This window comes from Anser cygnoides, chromosome 5, assembly GCF_040182565.1.
Source record: "Anser cygnoides isolate HZ-2024a breed goose chromosome 5, Taihu_goose_T2T_genome, whole genome shotgun sequence".
Lineage (NCBI taxonomy): Eukaryota > Metazoa > Chordata > Aves > Anseriformes > Anatidae > Anser > Anser cygnoides.
Genome location: NC_089877.1, coordinates 19,152,938 through 19,167,032, shown reverse-complemented (window position 1 = coordinate 19,167,032; position 14,095 = coordinate 19,152,938). Strand labels below are relative to the sequence as shown.

At 40.1% G+C, this 14,095-nt stretch overlaps 1 long non-coding RNA gene across 2 annotated transcripts in view; it reads left to right on the top strand.

The window, feature by feature from the left end:
* The first annotated feature begins 4,726 nt into the window (after positions 1 to 4,726).
* LOC136790863 (uncharacterized) overlaps positions 4,727 to 14,095 on the top strand; it is a 246,655-nt gene continuing 237,286 nt past the window's right edge. The window contains exons 1-3 of one of the 2 annotated variants that reach the window (XR_010831652.1): positions 4,727 to 4,815; positions 5,365 to 5,657; positions 6,259 to 6,397. This is a non-coding gene — a long non-coding RNA (uncharacterized lncRNA). The other variant, XR_010831651.1, reaches the window with a different exon arrangement.

The following is a 14,095-nucleotide window of genomic DNA, read 5'->3' as shown; positions in this document are numbered from 1 at the left end:
ATTCTCATACTAGCAGAGCTTTTCTAAAAGGTGGACTCAGGTATCTTGTAGCATTCGTTCATTGGTGGTATTATTCTGTGCTCTCTGCTTTTTCAAAGTACGTTGCTACTTTTGGTTTTATTCTTGTAGAGTATTAGCAGAGCATGTTCAGCTATCACACAATCTTTCCATGAAATAAATAAATAGATAAAATGACTAGAAACAGCTAAGAAGGAAAAGAGAAGCATATAAACCAGATAAAAGGAGATGCTTTTGCTTTTTGTCTTCTGTTTATACTCAGTGTGTATTTGTTCACTTACTGTCTAGGCCTCTTTCTTGTCCCTTGGAATATAATTTAATTGATCATCAGCCTGATGGCTCCTCATGACATAATTCCATGTGCTGGATACTTTCTACATTAACTATGATGCCTAAATTCACTTTCTGTTCTCAACTTCCACCACTTAAAAATGACAAACTTAGCTGTTTCCTGTGTTATCCAGAAGTTATAGCAGCTGCAACAAAGAATCCCTAACCAATCTCCAGGCTGATTCATAGCCTCTTCCTCCTGCTTTGTTGCTGTTCTCTCTCCTAACATAGCTATAGAGTACAAACTCCAACAAATTGCTTGAGATCATAATTTCTAAGTGGCTTTTCCACTTAGAATATATCCCTGCTGTGTAAGAGGCTTTTAACCGCAGCTAGTAATTTCCTACGGGAGTTTGTTAGGTAGAAAATTAAATGAAAATCTGAAGTGGCTTGAAGTTGTGTCCGCTTTTGTCTTAATATTTTATCTGTAAGTTACTCATAAAAATTAGGAAATGGTTTGGAAAATTATCAAAGAGCAAAAATTGATTCAGTCATTTGCATATGGCATTATATGTTATATTTGCATAAGCTGTTCTGAATAGAAAATGCTGTAATGGTGATAATTCTGGATACATGAGCAGAACTGGCAAGATCTATGCTTATCTTAAATATGATGTGTGCCTTGGATTAGGGTCAGAAGAAAGTTGGAGTAAACTGTTTGCTTTTAATGTCCGGTTCCTTAAGGAGTTGGGTGGGTCCAACATCTAACAGTCTAAGCCATAAAGGAAAACTCTCTTATGTAATTTGCAGCAAATCCAAAGCTTCATCTAAAAGCTGTGGCTCATCAAACTCACGAGTGCTGTATTCAGGGAAATATGATGTTGCAACGTGCATTACATCAGTATTGCAGATACAGTACGCTTGGTACTGCTGTTGCTTGAAATTGCTGACTTGTAATTTTTCATCTGGACCAACTGAATCAGCAAGTTCCGTCTATTTGGAGCTGTTTTATTTCTACAGCAAATCTGCTTTCAAGCAGTTGCAATGAAAATACAACACATTTCCTGCATTCCTTAGCAAAAGCCATTGTTTTTAATTTTACTTTTTACCTTGTGTACAATTGTGGTTCCTGGAAAAGGAGGAATCCTCTCCACTTATTTTTGACAAGCACTAGAGTCTAAATGTTAACAAACACCAGGTCAGTACCTGATTGCACTAAATGTGGTAGGCAGAAGTAGTTGCAGGGACCCACCTGTCCATTCTTCTTGGATCTGTGATGTTGCATGCAATCAACATCCTGGAGTTGAGCTAGGATAGCCCATACAAACAAATTTCCTCCTGCTATGACGCGGACTGACCTGTGTTATCAGATGTCATTACTTAAAGACACAGTGGGCCTGGATTTCACCCTACCCAGTTGTTTTTAAAATAAAGGATGAGGAACAATGAGGCAAGGACATGAAAGAAGACCAAAAGAATATCGGGGTCACTTACTGCTGGCAGAGTTACTCTCTGTAAAGAGGTTCTCACAGATTCAAGCTGGTAGCATGGCCATATCATTAGGTTATTGGTGCCTACCGTTGTATTTTCCTCTTGGACAATGGGCTGCACTGCAGCACACACTTGCCTTGTGGTCTGGGAATAGCCTGGAGTGGCATGGATTGAGAATGTCTGGCTAGTGTGTGTGCACATCTGCGTTTCAGATATAGAGCTGAATGGCCACAGCTAGAAAAGGCCATGTCTGCATGACAGTGGGTGCGGAGAAAGAGATGCCTTGCAAGACCTGGGAAAATGTAAACAAATGTTGTATGATATTGAAAGGGTTACAGCAGAGAGACTAGGCCAGGCTCATGAAAGTCACTGCTGTTGAAGAAACAAAACGTGGCAGATACGTGGGAGGAGAAGGGACACATCGGACACGGAGCAGGGGCAGAAGAGGGCAGAGAAACAACTAATTGCAGAGAAATGCAGTAGAGCAGAATAGGCTGCCAATCTACAGAGCTAAAATACCACTGATCACTGAAGCAACTTTTTAAGCAACTTTGAAGAGGATACGTGCAAAGTAAATATTCAAAGAATACTTCTTTTGTTTCAATGAGAAATTAGTTAAGTTTGGTGCATATATCACAAAATTATTTGAGAATATTTAAGAGTAGTTACAGACTCAGAAATTATGAAGTTAGTAAGAAGAACTGTAGATACCAACGTGAGGGAAAAAGGCTGTATATTCACTTGGCAAAAGATGGGAACATATTTGTAAAGATGGTTTAAAAGCTTCTGGCATACAGCAGAGCATAGACTCAGAGCAAATATATTCCATACATCACTGGAGCCTAACTTGCAGCTTGGCAAATGTCCTGCAGGCTTGAGTTGGAGTTTTAAATTTGATCTTTCACTTGCATATTACCTGTGATTATGCAGTTGTTGTCTGGTTGCTTTAAAGCATTTCATGACTTGTACAATTTCAGCGTATATTCTCTCTGCTTTGGAATTCCCGTGTCTTAACATTTTTGGTGAAAACCATGGAAGTCTTCCTATTTCGCAACCCCCAAAATGCTGAGAGCCTGGCGAGTAAAGGATTTTCAAAGGCTCAGACAGCAGAAATAGGCAGCTTCCATATTTTGCTTCCTTATGTGAAATGAACCTGAATTCGTATACATCTCAAATCTGCCGATAATTTTTAATATTTTCACTGGAAAATATTTCACTTAACCATAGAGGCTGTCAGAGGAAAAAAAAGTAGATTATATATGCTCCACATAATTAGTAGAAATCAGGGCTCTGTTGCAATGATTTTTGTCTTTGCTTTCAGTGTCAGCTTCCTTCCCATTCCTCTGAAACAGCTGGTGCTGGCCTCTGCCTTTCACTGAATGGTGGCCCAGGTGGGCCAGAGCTGCGATGCAGGCTGTGAGAAGATGCAGAGAGAGAGGGTAAGGGGTACTTGTGGAAGAAAGGGAGCTTATGTCCCTAAAGTGGTTTTCTGAACATGTTTGGGTCAAGCCGTTTGCCGTTCCTGGAGTAAGAAAAAAAGATCCACCAAGAGGTACAGGGAGGGACCGAGTTTTTTTAAGCCCCCATAGACAGAGGGCAAGTGAGGGTTATGTGCAATGCTCCAGTTTTCTTTGCTCTGAGGAGGCCAACAAATGAGAATGGTAACATTCATTTTTCCTCGTTATCATCTTTTGTCTTTCTGTGCAAAACGTTAGATAAAGTTTGAGTCATAACAATGTGGAGAAAGGGCTATTCCAAATATTCCCCATGTGGGTGCTAGATGGCGCCATAGATTAATGCTCCAGGCCTTTAGGGATGTTCTGGGGCCAACTCAGCGTGGTCAGGTAACAACTTAGCAATTAGTTTGCTTGTGGGAAATTGGATCAACAAAGATGTTCAGATTCTTAAATCCTCCTGGTTTCCTAGACTACCCTGGACATCTTCGAGGACTCAGAAGTTTAGCTGGAGCCATGCCACAATAAATGGGGCCACGGCCTTCAGTGGACATCAGTACCTGCTGCACCAGGAGCCTCTCACTTGCCCTGATTGTTAGACTCTAAAAAGATAGGTGACTCAAACAACAGAAGTCATACACTTGCCTTCATATATCCAAGTGGAGAAAAGTACAGCTGCTGGCACTGCAGTGAGTTTAATCTCTTTCTGCCATCCACAAACTTTTTTTTTTTTTTTATTTGTAATCACATATGTTAAAAAAAGCAAAAGTAAGAAACCAACAACCCATAATTCTCCTGGCAGCACTGAGATATATTTCCGTTTTTTCAGGCTATTTCTGTTGTTGTGTTGTTAAAGGATACTTGCCTGGAACCATCCAAACTTTCCACTGAACTATAAAAAAAAAAAAAAAGCACAATAGAATAAACTGGAAAGCACATCTCTATGCACAAATGTCAGCACACTGTTGGGCATGGGATTTGTATTCAAAGTCTTGCTTTCTTTCTGGGAAAAAGACTCTTACTTAAAAACAAATGGTTTATAAAACAATGCAAAGAGACTGGGAAGACCACTTTTTTGTGAAAAACTTAAAATTCAAATAACACCATGTGAGAACTTTCAGTGGTCAGTGACGGGAGCAGCCACAAAACAATTTGGAGTATGATCGGGGGGACTAGAAACCACTTAATGGGACTTCAATATCCAGCTCAAACAGATACACTGGATTGTGCTGTGGCCAGTATGCAGCAAGTTCAGCAATAACCAGCTTCAAACTCTCCATCCCCTAACCCTTCATCATCATCATTGGACACAGCTGTTAGCAGGAAGACCAGTGAATGATTGGCCTAGAAAATGAGTTATCCTTTCATGTCTGGAAGGGTTGAAACATAGTGATGCCATCATCAGTCTCAGCTTTGTGGATATGCAAAAAGCCTCAATATCCACACTAATCAGCTGAAATGAGAGGCAGGGTTCATGTCTTCATGGGGGGTGTCTGGACCAGAGGATTTTTTAACCTTCCTCCCTAGGACATCTGGTATGGCTTATGACCAGAAGTGCAACCTGTGGCACAAGAGCTATGAGGTAGGAGACCAGGGCCCCATTGCTGCAGCTGGGGACAAGCTGTTCTGCCCCTCAGCAACCCTCTTTCTCTTCCCACCCTTTCTCTTTTGCTGCTGTAAATGCAGGCTCCTGGAGGCCTTGGCTTGCTTGTTCGCTCAGCACTCAGGGCTCTGATCCACCATGTGCTACCGTGATACAAACAACTGCTTTCAAGCTTCTAAAAAAACAGACACAAAAATAATATTGCTTAGACAAAATACCTTGGGAAGAAGCTCTCAAGATTTGTTCCAGCCAAGAAAGCAGATGTGTATGTCTCTATTGACCATGTAAAGAGCAGCACTGAAGGGACAGACGTTCCTTATGGGGCACATTCTTAAAGCTTTACTTCTTCTTCCTATTTTTTTCTGACATTTGCTGTGTTTTATATTCTCTGGCAACCAGCAGAGCTCCACCGATGCTGACTTGCAGAGCCCATAGAGATACTAAGGAAATATTTTTCCTAGCAACAAGCGTCACACAAAAACATGAAGAAATGCTTCCCCTGCTCATATTTCCTTTCAATTTTTTCAGTCATCTGGTGCTGAGATAAGAGCTGCGTGGTGAAACCTGCTGCTAGTTTGTGTTTCATGGGCAACCTGGAGTACCGAGGAGCACGTCAGGCCTTGACGCCCACCATTACAGCAGCGTGGAGCCCTGTCTGACACAGCAGTGTGTGGTGTTGCCTAAGATGGTGGCCGCCCTCGGCCTGGCAGGAGAGTGGATAAATGTGATAATGCTTTCTGAGGCCGGGGCTTGCAAGCAAGGCATTGCAGCCCTGCTGCTCACGCTGTCTGAGGTGTCTGTTGCCACACCCTCTGGCTCAGGTGAGGCCATTTTGATGTTGGTCCAAGGAAAAAACAGTAATTAATGAGGCCTGGAGGTAAGCACTCCTGGCTGGCTGACAGGTGTCCTCCACTGCTACGGCCTGGGACTGCAGGGTGTCCCTGGCCACAGAGGGTGCCCAGCATGCTAAACACACAGGCTTGATGGAGAGGGGTGCTCCCATACAGTCACGCTCCTGAGGCCATTCTCTGGTCTGAGACTGGGCAAGTGGCAGGGCGGCCGCCATTGAGAGGTGAGATGAGGGGGGTGGCAGCGGGCAAGTGTGGCCTGGCTGTGTCCCTCGGAACTGAATACCATCGGTATCGAGTCCCACAGCAAAGAAGTGAATCTGACACCGTCAACTTTCCCTCCATTTCTTTGAAAACCTGAGAGGGAACCTAGGGACAGTACTTCATCCTGATATGCCAGTGTTCTGTGTTTTCTGCCTGCTATTGGGACAGAGCTAAAGTCCCACTTTTTATTTTTATTTTTTTTTAACTAAAGTATAATTTTCAGTGATTGAATTATTAGCCAAGTGTGTGCAATGACTGATACTAGTGTCTGCTTGCGAATAACTCCCCCTTATTTTCTGTCCTTGCTCAGCCATGCTGAAACAGTGCTTACAGATGTGAGACCAGCAGCAGCGGCAGAAAGGCTTTGTCAACACCAGCAAATCACTGTTTCTACCTCTGCAAGGTCAGCTTCTGAAGGCAACGTGTTCAAGACCACAGCTCCACAACCGGTGAGGAACATTAATTGTCAGGAAACACTTAGAAATTACACAGTGTTAGGCAAAAAGTGTTCTCATGACAGAGCCAATGTCTGAATTTAAGGCCAGCCTTGCATCTATAGGGTGAATAGTTTGTGAGTAACTTCAGTGGGGTTAGGATGAAGCCCAGGAGGTTCTTACTCATTACTTGCTGGGTTAATGACACGATGAACATCTGCAGAACATGTTCCCGTGTCATCACTGTATTTCCTGAATTTGTTCTCTAGTATTTTGGAAGAATTTATCCTTTGGAAAAGCTTTATATAACAAATTGAAAAGCATTGGCTGTAGTTATTTAGAAATAGTGTGAATAAAGATAGGACCAAATTTGTAAAAAATGGTTTGAAAGCTGCTCATAGGCAACAGAATACAGACACAAGGGAGTTGCATTTCCCAAGATAAGCAACTATACTGCAGGTTTGAATTGGAGATATAAATGTCATATTTTACCTGAACATATATCTAAAATACAGTATGATTCTTACAAGCTCTGTTTTGTGCTTTCATGGTTCTTGTGTAGAGCTGGAGCTGGGTTGTTTTTTTTTTTTTTTTTTTTTTTTTTTTTTTAGCGAAACTGCAAATAATCTCCAATTATGACGATTTAACAAACTTTAAAAGAAAACCAGAATGCAAAGGATAAAGTTTTAAAAATAATTTCTCAGGGTTTTTTTTAGATGAACTTGAACTCTTACATGTTTCAGATTTGCCAGTCACTGGTTATAATTTATCCGGGAATTGTATTACAGTGAACATCCTAATATGTAGGGACCAGATAGAAGACCTAAAGACTCTATTGTGTGAGGAAGGCTGTATTCTCTGTTTTATCCTTCAATTTGGAGAGGAAAACAATGTGAGGAAATGGTGTGTTGACCAGTATGTTGTACACATAGTGTTCTATAGAATGAGAGATATAAAGCAATTGCTTTTTATCCATTCAAATAATGTACTGTGGGTACATAGGTAAAGTATGTACCCTGCTCCATGCCATGCCTAATGGCTTTTTATTATTTTCTGAGCTGTTGCAGACAGATTCTTAATATAAGCTAGAGTAAAATCAAAAGCATGTATTTATTTCAAGATAGAAGTGGAAACATCCCCTCCTTGCAGCTAATAATAGGATTGACATTGTTAAACAATTAAATTTAAAAATATTAATAGTAGGTCCTTCATGCATGTTAAACAAAACTTCAATAAGCACTCTGTTTTATTGTTTAACTGTATGTATGAGTCATAAGGAAAGTGTTAATGTTCAGGATCGGATATGAATCATGTATTTGTGAACAATCTTCCAAGGCCAGCACTGAAACCCCAAACACATTTACTCTTTGTAGTTAGTCAGCTCTGCGCTTGGAAACTGAAAGTGTAATCAAAGTGAGAGTTTGTTTATTAACTAGCGGATGCTGTGCATCTTATTTACACAGATTGATAATGGAGGGTGAAAAATAAGGGAAAAGCTGGTAATGCATAGAGCTCTGTGTCCCTGGGGTACAAATCACAAAAGGAACCTGAGCAGCAGTAGCACTAGCCATTAAATGCTGAAAGCATTCTGTAACTTTAAAAGGAAATCCCATATTCATGAAGGGAATCCATATGGCACCCTATTTGTAAGGAGAGGTGCCCCATTCTCTTAAAAGCTGACTTGCATCATTTATTGTTTTGACTGCTTTAGCATTAGGGTGAGAGAATGCACTTCAAGGGGAACAAATAAGACAAGTAAAACGTGCAGGATTAACTTGGGTGTTATATTGTATTGTATTGATTTGCATTACAGATAGAAAATTGGAATTACTGAACTACAAACTCTTTGTGCTCTCTGTATTCTAGCATACTAAAGAAATCAGGTTCTTTGTAGAAAGCAATCTCACCTGGTAATTACTTCCAATCATTGGTAATAAGTATGTTCCTAATTGCCTCCTTTCCGGAAAGGCACCGAGTGAAAGGAAGGTTGAGTTGCCTGTGCTGGAGAAGGGACAGAAGTAAATGCCAGAATTCATGTCTAGTGTTATAGGCTAAGAAAAGTTTCTGAATGCTAGCTGTGGTTTAGGGGAGATCTCTGGAAATCTAGGTCAGCCTCTGATACTGCCCGACCTTCAGCAAACAGTTTTTCCTGTCTGGTTTCTCATCCGTGAAATGGATCCTAAAAAGCATTTGATCAAACTGTCTATAATACAATGCACAATCTCTCCTATGCTCAGGGAATTGCTATTGAATTTTAGTTATGCTAGGTGTCCATGATTTATGCCATTATGGCATGCCATATGGAACTCCTCTGGGATATGGCAGAATCAGTGTGGCTTTTGCAAAGGTGTGTGTTTGCTTATCTAGCTCTGTGTTGGTTTTCTCATCACTTTAAAATATACTTCCAGCAATAACATTTGGTTTTCATAGCTGTGTATATCTGAACCTAATGTAACATTACCAGTCTACTCTTGCAAGATCATAAAAATCTGGGTATTAATGATTGCATTAAAAGGAAGCAAAAAGTAGATTAAATAACTCAACAAAGCTTTGACCAAGCTTGCATTTGAATGGAGAATTCCTGGCCATATATTCCTGCCCCTAAACCTCACTTACAGATAAGAAATGACATATATTCACAAAATGTGTTCATACAGAGACTGTTCTGCTTGAGAGCCTGAATAACAGGTTTTGCTGCACGTTGAAATATGACTAGTGCTCTCAGGTGACAGGCTGCTTGGGGTCACAGCTGGCGCACTCGGCCTGCTCCAGGCCTTTTTTGGAGGCTACTGCAGCCATCTTCAGGCTGTCCCATAGCTTGGGACATGCCTTGGAATTTTGTGGAGAGGAGAGTGGTTTTCTCTGACTTGTAGTTTTAAAGGATGTAATGGTTACTGTGCTGCTCAAAGGAGAGTCACCTGAAGTGAGGTTTGGTGGTGACTGACCAGGCAGAAAGAAGTCAAAAGCACAAATCGGTGGTGATTTTGCATTTAAGCTCTGTTTCCCAGCAACTTCCCAGTTCCTCAAATATAAAGTTTTCTTTCTAATAGGTTAACACTAATCACTCACGTGCTGAAAGCCAGGCAGTAGCACAAAGTTTACAATAACAGAATGAAAAAATATAAATAATTAAAAGCCAGTCCATTTAGCTATTTTAGTTCTGATTAAACTGCTGTGTCTTTTGAGTAGGGCCAGACCCAACTATCACTGCTACTTTCTTCTGCAGCAGAAGCACAAACTGACGTCTGATTAGGAATGCTTCCTCCTCCAGCCTGTGTTGATTTCTTTGTGTTTCTAAATGGTATGCCCCATCTGCTGTTTACACAGTAGCAGGGAACTTCTACTTTTAAAATAAAAGCAAATCAGACCCTTTGCATATTATTAAGCCTTTTTATTCTTGTGACACTGTAGAGATCTCATCTGAAGTAATTTGAGTTGTAAATTATAAAATGCAGCCATGCAAAGCAATGGCCTGTTGTAGCTTTATAGCAAAGTACCTCCTGGAGGCTGAAATTAAGATCATGTGTTCAAATGTATTAGGATTTAAATATCTTATTGCAGATACTTGAACCAGTCTGTCTTGCTGGCCTGGCAAAATTTATTTTATTGATTGTATCAAATGGTGTCTCTGGACAATAATATCTCTGGATATATCTCTATCTATATCTCTAACTAAGCACTAGCAGTTGTGCACTGAAGCAGAGATCAGGAACATGTGTTCAAAGCGCGCTTCCATCGCAACCTGGTGTGAGCTGATCCCCCCCTTTCTCAATTTTATGTTTGGTTTTGTCTGCCGTGTGAACCGCACAAAATACGGGGACATCCTGGCAGTGCAGACAAGGCTGTCTAAATTACTCTTCTCTTAACGCCTGTCCTTGTTACTGATGGTGAAGCACGCTCAGAAGAAGGGATGGGTCTGACTCACAGTTGCTCTGTCGATGTTGTAGTTTAACGCCGTCTTACAACCTTTCCTGTTACCTCTCTTCTGAGTAATGCTGTGCAGTCCATATCCATAATCTAGGATGCAGTCTAGTGTTTTTCCTTATTTGTGGATTTAGCAGTCGGTCAGATTTACTGAACTCTTTTCTTATTAGACGATTAAGTTTGTCTGCCATTTCTTGTCTACAGAGAGTCTTTCTGATTTCTGCCTGCCTTCAGCAGGGTCAACCAGCAAAGCCTGCCGCCTTCTCAAGGTTGAAAATTTAAACTTTGCTGCCATACGTTGTCTGCGGGTTAAATAATGACTGTGCTGAGCTGATTAACAGAGAACATTCAGTTTCCTTATTGCTGATGAAAGGGCTGGAATACTTGTCCAAATCCCATTAGTGGAAACCTAGTCATTGCTGAACTATGCAAGATTTTCAGAACTCATGCAGTAAAAATGTACAAATATGAGGTATGAAAGAGGAAAAAAGAACTAATTTTATGAGCTGTTTCTGCACTATTGCAGTTTATTTTTTTTTAAATGGCCATAATCTTTGCTGGTGCATGGTCAAATAATTGTTACTTAACATTCTGTCATTGGAAGGCATACACAGTATCCACATAACATGGTGGTTGTACATCTTAATGTGATAGTCTTCAGACTTTTACAACGAGTATATACCTGGAAAAAACAAACAAACAAAAACCTTGGCACTCTGTGATGGGAATATGAATGAAGGCAAACTATATATATGGCCGCTTCCGAACTGCACTTTTTGGATGCTTATGTTTAGTTGTGTTCAGCTGCTTAGAGGAGTTGCTTTGGACTGACTATATCAGATCCTGAGAGATCAGGATGAGCTGTTCATTTTTTCTCCTATACCTATTGAATGATCCCATGTGAATAGTTCTTTGAGACCTAAAGGAGTGCTGAATGCTTGTGCTTCACAGTGGTTATCTAGGAAGAAGAGGAAGGACTTGCCCTGTTGTTTATAATCTTGAGGCTGTTCCAGTTTGCAGCATTTTCAGTGTTGTATCCAGACCTCAAGGTTGGGGCCCCAGTTTAATTTTTTAATTTTTTTTTTTTTCCAGAAACACAAACACTGATGTTAAATGCAATTATTAGGGGATTTTTAATATTCAGTTACAAAGAAACTAGTTGAATTCCATTAGGCTGAGGAAGGAAATAAAGGACAGAATTAGGTACTAATTAACATCAGTGGAAAAGGTACTTCAAGCTTTTGTTCTCGCTATACGGTAAGGAAAAAGTGTACATCAGAGGTGTTTGGTTAAGTTAAAAGCTGTCAACAATATGCTGGTTGCAAAGTCCATTTTACTTTAAAAAGATAAAAGTATTGGCAATGACTTGTAGATATGAAAATAAGTATATTAGTAATTCCATACTCTACTTTTTCAGCTGACCTTTGTTCTGGTGGTAACACTTTATGAATCACATTAATTTGCTAAATAAACTTATTCCTAGAAATAAGAACATGACAACTTTACACTTATCTGGCTAAATTGCTGTTGTTTTCTACTATGGCAGCTTCAAGAATTGTGTGGTGTAGACCAATGGCACTTTCAGAAAGTGGTTTATTCTGCATGAAGGGATGTATAATCCCAGAAAACAATGCATCCACAAGAAGTGAACGCATTCCCTATCAAAGAGGAAGTGTGGTGCCAAAAGGAGTTTCAGAACAGTTCCTGGATGGAGACTCTTCCCCAACATTGGGAGCATTTCGGACAGCCTCTAAACAGTGACAGCAGTGACATCATTGAGAAATATGATTAAGATAGAAAGCTGGTTGTGTTTTTTATTGCCCCCTAGCCCCAAACCCCTTTTTGCTAGCAGCACAAAGCTAACTGGTGTTCAGCCCAAGTATTTTAAATATTGGAATTAGCACTCTGGGTTGACATTCCCATAGTTCCCCGCAGTTGATACCTTTCACTGGGCTATTGATAATCACTGTTTTTTGTTTGCTTCTTCCTCTTTAGGAGCTTTGTGGTTTGTGCGTCTGTTTGTATAGCATTATTAACCTAACAGCTCACATATGCCACTAACCTGTTATTGTGGACGATTATTTTATATTCATGTACTTTTATTATCAATATTTTACAGCCTGCTTGCCAATTTTTAGGCAGATAAATTCTGTATGCTGAATGGCAGAGAAACTTACTGATACTAGGAAACCGCTCATGGAGCCTTAATAACTTAGAATAGTTTATAGTGGCAGGTGTAAGAGATAAAGGAGGAGTGTCATATTTACTGGTATATGAGATTCTAGTAAGTGTCATAAAATCTGACCTAGAGCATCAGAGCAGAAAGTAGGTTGTTTTTTCTTTTCTTTTTCTTAATCTTGTTACACCTAACATAGTAATATTTTTAAGTATACTTGCATGCCTTGTGTTTTTATTGTCTTCAAACTCTCACAGTCATAACATTCCTTCCCTTAAGATTAGAAACATAGACAAACTGTTGATTACTCTGAGTAGAAAGTAGAAAAAAAATAGAGATATTGTGAGAACAATTTAGAATACATTTGGATCCAACCTGTTCTTTCTTAAACACAGAAACATCTCTAGATAAGGCTTATGCTAGATCAAGGGATTCAAAACTATTTGAGGGTTGGAGAGCTGGAAGCAGCTGACTGTTGTTCTGAGAGCTGGTAAATCTGCTGTACTCAGAATAACCGCAGGTGGTCAAATTCAGGACAGCTCCATAGATACAGCTGAAACTCAGGACCACATTTGGGCCTTATAATGATAGATTCAGCTCCTGAACAGGAACCTCATTCTTGCTTTCCCGAGGCTGACAGGGATTTTTAATAAATACTCTGGCTTCAGCTCACTTCTGTTGGAAAGGTATCCTTATAAGATTGATTGTCTTTGAGTCCTTTCTGGTCAAACATTCACAAGCCATACCTCCTCACACTAGTACTTGGAAATTCAGAGGTGAGAGTTTTACTCTGCCAATTGCATGTGTCCAGTTCCTTTTGCAGCCAGGTACATGTACGTCTGAAAGGAGCACAGCTGACACCTCTGCTTTTTCTGGCTGTTCCATTCAAATCATTTCCTCATTACACCAAGACTGTGCTGGTTCAGCCCTGCTATTGTGTTTAACAGAACATGCAATAATCCTTTTAAAATATAATACATTTATCACTTTACTCAGATCAAAGGTGCATGGCTTCAAAGGCTCTAATTAAATTGTGGTGATGTATAAGGCTGGCTTTATCTTTACCTTACTTTACAGAATGCTGTTTGGATGTTGTTTTGTGTTTTTTTTTTTTTTAAACCCATTGCGTTCAACATTGCAAAACCTTTGTAAGATGTTTCCCATCATCATGGTTGATCACGGTGTTAATATAAATCCAGATTTTTGCAGTGGATTCATGCCTTTTGCCTATCTAGAAACACTTAATATAGAAATAGTGCTTTTCTTCCTTGTTGTCTGTCTTCCAGTCATTTGCTGTCAAAGTTCCCATAGCTTTCTTTCTTTAACCTTGTTAGTACTGCAGTTTGTAAACCCTTTACAAAGATACCATGGACTACAAGTATGTCTGTTTCTAGTTCAATTTTTGGATGTGGAATTCAAGCCATACCTGAAGCCATACATGTTTTGGGTCTAAATGTGATTGTGTGCTAGAGTGCCTAGGATAATTCTAAAGCATTACTTTGATCCACAAACCCCGAGTTTGGGGGGGTTGAGATTAAGCCAAGTGTAATGGTTTGCAAGGTTTCAATCTGTTTTTTTAGAGATGGTTAGGAACAGAGTAAGCCAGGCCAACA